Raw genomic sequence first — 6273 nt, forward strand, 5'->3', positions numbered from 1 at the left:
CTCTGCCCCTGCCTGGAGCTTCCTCCTGCACCCCTAACCCCTCATCCCCAGCCCCACCCTAGAGCCCGCACCCCTAGCCAGAGCCTGCACCCCCTCTTACACCCCAAACTCCTGCCCCAGCCTGGTGAAAATGAGTGAGTGAGCGAGTGAGGGTAGGGGAGAGTGAGTGACAGAGGGTGGGGGTATGGAATGGGCAGGCCTCAGAGAAGGGATGGGGCAAGAGCATGGCCTCAGGGAAGTTGGTGGAGGAAGGGTGTTCAGTTTTCTGCAACTAGAAAGTTGGCAACCCTATGGAGGCTCTGTATCTCCACAGTGCTTTCTCTTTTCTCTGTTCTATCTGAAAAGTAGCAGAACACAGCCACACTACTGATACTAACTGCAATGGACTAAGAAGTGAGGTTTCATGCTGTGGTTGGGGAACTGTCATAAATGAATGCCGACAAAGCCAACATTAACTCAGTAAATCGCTGCAGGATTACAGTGGTTGGTCAATGTGTTTGAGAGTAAACATCTGTTCAGCCCTTTCCCCGCTTTCTACCCATGGAGACCCATCTTTGTGGTCAGTGGAAAAGGGGGAAGTGGTCAGGAATCCTTTAGAAGGAAAGGTGCTTCAGAATTAAACTGTTTCCTATGAAATTTAAAAGCAATTTTCATAGACAGTTCCACTGCTGTTAGGTCTTGTCAAGGGCGTTATACAGCATACTGAGATCATTCCAGACACCAACACATGGGTGCAAGCTCTGATTTCTTGCAGCCTATTTTTAGACATCTTCTACACAAGCTCACTAGACAGATGAATGTGTTAACAGATCTATGTTACTATAGTTGCAACTGATTGATAATATTTTACACGTCAACACTGCCAAGGGATTACACCAGCTATTGGAGAAGTTCTGGCATGAAGTGAACTGCATAAAGGACTACAAAAGGATGTGTATCATCTTCAGATCAATCAAAAATAATGGAAGATGGCACCGTACTAAATTATTTCAGGTAGTACCAGTTTATCTATTCCACTGGGTGGTTTAATGGATAATTATCCACCTTGCATTGTACTCAGGAATTGTGCTCACGACTAGCAAAATACTTTAACCTATCAAATGCAAAGTAATGTGTTTTAATAATAGCTTCATATTAATATTGAACTCCCTGGAGTTAGATCTGGAAAACATGTCCTAGGTCATCCAGTCCACCTTCCTGTCAATGTGCAATTCTTCTGTAATGTTTTGCCCAGTTCAGATTTAAAAATTCCAAGGACTAGATCTGCCACCTCTCCCACTTTAAGAGACTATTTCACAGTTCATTACGTGTCAGGGAGTTTTCCCTTATGTTCAGTGTAAATGTTCCCTGCCTTAATCTGATTCCATTACTCCTATGTGAAACAACACTAAATTATGATGTGCTAGTATCCTTTAAATATCTGTCGACAGCTATGTCCTCCCTCCCACCTTCCCACCCATCCTTGCTTAGCCCAGTAATAAGTTATAAATTATGTTTGGCTCTCTTAATTGCAATCCTTCCTATAATGTGATCATTTCTGAAAATGCATGCAATGCCACAAATGTTCTTTACCCTTTATAGCGGCAGGTCAATTCCCAGCATGAAGTGGGTCTCTATCCCAAAAGGCTAAAATCTATAGATCCAATCAGTGACTGATATTAGTCCACAAGAGAACAAAATATACAAAGTGGGGTATGACCATTAAATTCAAACATCTGTTTAACAGAGAAGGTTTGAATAGTTTCATGAAAGTAGAGGCAGAGGGATCTTAGCAATTGCTAGTGGGGGCTAGTGCTCAAATCAGGCTGCAGAGACAACCGTGTGGAGATGGAAGGAAAATGGGACAGTGAAGCAGCCAGCTTGGATAGAATGGAGGAAGTAGCAGTTGATGTGGGAGGGGATGAAAGAGTTGTTTTAAGCAACCAGGGCAGGGCCAGGGAGAGAGGATGGATGACACATGGTAAGATTCACGGGAAAGAAAAGTTTAGGACCCTCATGTTGAACTGACTGTAAACAATGCAGAAGCAGACCATGTAGCATGGTAAAGAACAGAAATGGGGCAGGGAGTGGGGGAGAGGGAAAAATCAAGGAACAGTCCGCAGTTATTGGAGAAACTCAACTAAGAGGAGCTCTGAGCTACAGAGAAGATATCAGAGTTCACTGTCTAAATTTTGGGGCTATGGGCAAAACCCAACCCTCCTCCACAATAGTAAAGAATGCCGACTATTACAGTTTGCCACTAATCCTAAGGCACCACTATGTAGCTAGTGATATTAAAAAAAAACACAGCAAAACTTAGAGCTGGCACATTAGGTGTCATGAGATATCACATACAGATAATCTAAAAAACCAGCAATTGTATACCTATTGTAGTCAGACACGGAACAGTACGATCCTCACCGCTACTCCAATTTGAAGACAGGAGTAGTATCTGAACTTCACCCAGCATGAGGATGTTAATATCTATTTGTTTGTGATGGTTACTCATTTATGATTTTCCCTCCTCCTTTTCCTCTCCTTTTTCTATGTTTTCATCTCTGACTATTCTACAAAAAATATACAGTCCTGATCCCTCATTCCTTACACATCCAAAACAGCTTTACAACTTCAGATTTGAGTGCACATGGAATCTAGTATTGGGCCTGCATTTTATTATCTCTGAAAATAAAAAACTTAACAAAAAACAAGTGAAACCCAGAACTGTTTAAATGCAAATCAGATAGCACCTACCAAGTATCAATAGTTTCAAACAAATGCAAAGCACAGCCAGGAATGTTCCTATGAACATTCCTGGTTGCAAATTTCATGACAAGAATAAATCACTTATGCTAGAACATGAATTGCGGGGAGTGTGGGGGGAGATATCCGTTTGGAAAATTCAAAGGAATTTCTCATTTCCTCTAAAAACAGACTGATTAATTAGTTGATGCAAATGAAAAGTAAACTCAAACTACAGAATAATTAGTGAAGATGCAATTTAAAGTTAAAATTAGATTAAGAAGATAAAAAATTACTTGAGGCAGATGAGAGCGTGCAGCAACACAGCAGTATCAGCTGAATTGAGCCCTTGTCAGTTAAGGACTGAAAAGTTAAGCAGCTAAAATTCTTTAAACTCAGACCTGGGGCTTTGCTCAGATACTATTCAAAGGTTAGAGTTCCAATGTCCAGTGTGACCCTCTGGCTACTTATTGACCATTCATACCCTGATATACTTGAGTGTGGCCTCCCACAATGAGAGAGTTCCCTGAAGCTCTTTGGGGTTTATACCCATTTTACAATAATATAACTCCATTTACTTCAAAGGAGTTATCCTCAAGTTACACAGCTGTAAGCTAAATCAGAATCAAGTGCTTTATTTTTCACTGAAAAACTGAATAGAATAAGCTGCTACTAATAAAAAATAAGTTACACGGTCTTACAGCAGCTGCCTTGACAACGATTTTCCAGTATATAGTGTGTAATTAATTATAATTGTCTAATGTATACTTGTTGTTGTGGTTGTTTATGAAATATGTAAATATACAGGGATTGACTTCACTGGTATATAACCCTTATAGTTTCTCTTGGACATTTAGTGTCCTAATTCCTAAGACAATTCTTATTCACTGAATTGAAGCAAGCAAGTTTTGGTGTAAATCTACTGAAAATTGAGCAAGTCTGCTGAAGACAACTCAAGATAAGGAGATAAAAGAGCCAAAAGAAGCACAGCAAGGAAGATGAGAGACAAGCTTATCATGGGTATGGACTGCCTGGTTTTTTATATAACCTCCAAAGCAGTAAAATTATTGCAGAAGTAAAGTCACTGTGTAAAATGCTAATCTCCTGGCTATGGAGATTAAATCTGTTTATTAACAAATCACATGGAATCACATACAAACTGATGATATCTGCGGTATACAAGCACATATAATTGTCATCCCACACTAGTGTAATATACAACTGTGGACAATTCCACTGAAAAGCCTAATGCACTGTCCAAGTGAGGTAAATTAGAAACCATAATGGTACATTTTCCAAGTGCTGGATGGGCTTCATGCCATGCCACTCCCATTGATTATCAACAGGAGTCACATAGGTCATTATATCACAGTAAGTGAAATGAGCTGGCAGTCTTTATCCATTTTCTAATGGAAAGGTGTCCCCATTGCAAAAAAAACACCAACTAAATGGCTTTCTTGGTCACCTCAGCAGGGAAGCCAATCATTGAATGGGCATGGAAACTACATTACTTCCTCACCCCTAGACATTTTTCTAGGTCAGCAGTGGCACATATTTGCAGAACAGCGTGGGAAAGCTTGCACCACTATCACCCAAGTTATACCTGACAATGGCTAAAGTCTTCAGTCTCCTGGAGCCTTTCTTGAGCACTGAGGCTTTTTGGTTTTGTTTGGTTTTTTTTTAAGTAAAAAGTCCTTTGCACTGTGTAACGTCCAACTACCAAAAATACAACACAGGCCATAGGAGTTGTGATTGTAGTGTTCACCTTTTTAAAAATGAGACATTTCAGACTGCACACAGAACGAAAAAGAACCCACCCTCAGCCCCAACTCGCTTTACATTTGCTCGATAGCCATACCAAAACCTTCAAGCTGGTCAAGTAGTACAAACATCTGAATCTGCTTTTGGAGTTTGAAAACTGTCATTAGTTTTATCTATCCAATCTCCAAATCCTAAACTCAGAGGTTACTAGAGTAGGTCAATCTTGAGACTATGTTGACATTGTTGCTATTAGACATGAAAAACTAAATAACAGGGTCTGCACTGTGTCAGCGAACATTGCACATTCTTTGGTTTGTCATGCAAAGCACGAAGTCCCTGATACAGTTTAAAATGGCCTTTGTGTCAGCAAAACTTGTTTACTCGTGGAATACAAGCTTAATGCCCAAAGCATTTTTAAAAGAAATTGCATGTAACAGAGAAGGCAATGCTAGTTCCAGGCAATGGCACTGGAAATACAAAATATCACTGGCTTCACATAGCCTCTAAATTGCATATACATCACTGTAGTTACATACACATACATGTGCTTACACACAAAAACACTTTAGGAAAATTTAGGCCCACGTGTAGGAAATAAGATTAGTCATACTGGATCAGACGAGTGGTTAACATGGTTTTATAGTCTGCTTCCGCTGGAAGCAAATACCCAATACTTTGAAAAAGTGAGATGTCCCTCCTAATGTACACAGGTAAGATCTGTGGTGTTTTACACCCACTTTCATAAGTGTAAAATGAAAACACCAAGTATAAGGCAATGGAGAATCAGGCCCAAAAGGGCTATCCATGAGGGTGGACTGCATAGACCAGGAGTAAAGAAAGGTATAATTCTCAGGGGTGCAGATCCACTCCATGTCTTTAGTATCTATCTCTGTGATGAAGCCAGTTCACGTGAGTTTTAAACTATGGAGACCAATCTAGCCTGGAAAGACTACCTGAGGTGAGCATCTGGAGAGAGCATCTGGCAGGAGTAGCTTGTTAAACTGCTGAGTGGTAGTACTGTAGCTCTGCAGTGGCAGAAAGGAGAGGAGTTGTTCTCTAGTATCGTCTGTGCCCAGGAGACTCCTGAACCAGATACGGGTGAGGGAAGAAGAACAACTTGCTAATTATCTGCTTGTCCTGTTTGGATGAGGTCTGTGCTTGTGCCCAGGACTTTAACCAGTACCTATTTTTGTTTGTTTTGTCCATTTGATCTAGGCACAAGGAAGCTGCCCTGTGTTTATTTTCTCATTTGGACCTATGGCCAAGGGTGCCTACCCTATGACTGTCCTATTTTCCTTGGACTGAGAGGAGAATGTCTTTTCTTCTGTCAGGGCCTGTTACCCCAAAGCCCCCAGAGCTGGCATCTACTCTTTTGCCTTCTGCTTTTATTTGTTGTTTAATATAGTAATTGTATTATTTAGCCCCAAGAAGCATTTTGGTTTACAGCTTGTAAAAAAGATACTATACAAAATAAAGGTTTCAGAGTAGCAGCCAGGTTAGTCTGTATCTGCAAAAAGAAAAGGAGGACTTGTGGCACCTTAGAGACTAACAAATTTATTTGAGCAGTCTCTAAGGTGCCACAAGTCCTCCTTTTCTTTATACAAAATCAAGGTATATTGTATTGTTACAACTTGAAATTCTAATCAGCTGATCTTTGTTACAAAATTCCAAGGCCAAAAGCTTCAAAGAAACTTGTTTCTTTGTTGCTGTGGTATCTGATTTTTCAAGATAAACATGGTATCTTTCAAAGGCTGAGGGATGATTATCGACATGCACCAAAGTACATCTTACATC

At 40.4% G+C, this 6273-nt stretch overlaps 1 protein-coding gene across 1 annotated transcript in view; it reads right to left on the reverse strand.

Annotated features, from left to right (window-relative positions):
* NAV2 (neuron navigator 2) overlaps positions 1-6273 on the reverse strand; it is a 671297-nt gene that overhangs the window by 100446 nt on the left and 564578 nt on the right. The gene's annotated exons all lie outside the window — the stretch shown is intronic.

The sequence above is a fragment of the Lepidochelys olivacea genome (genome assembly GCF_965140295.1).
Source record: "Lepidochelys olivacea isolate rLepOli2 genome assembly, chromosome: 6".
NCBI lineage: Eukaryota > Metazoa > Chordata > Testudines > Cheloniidae > Lepidochelys > Lepidochelys olivacea.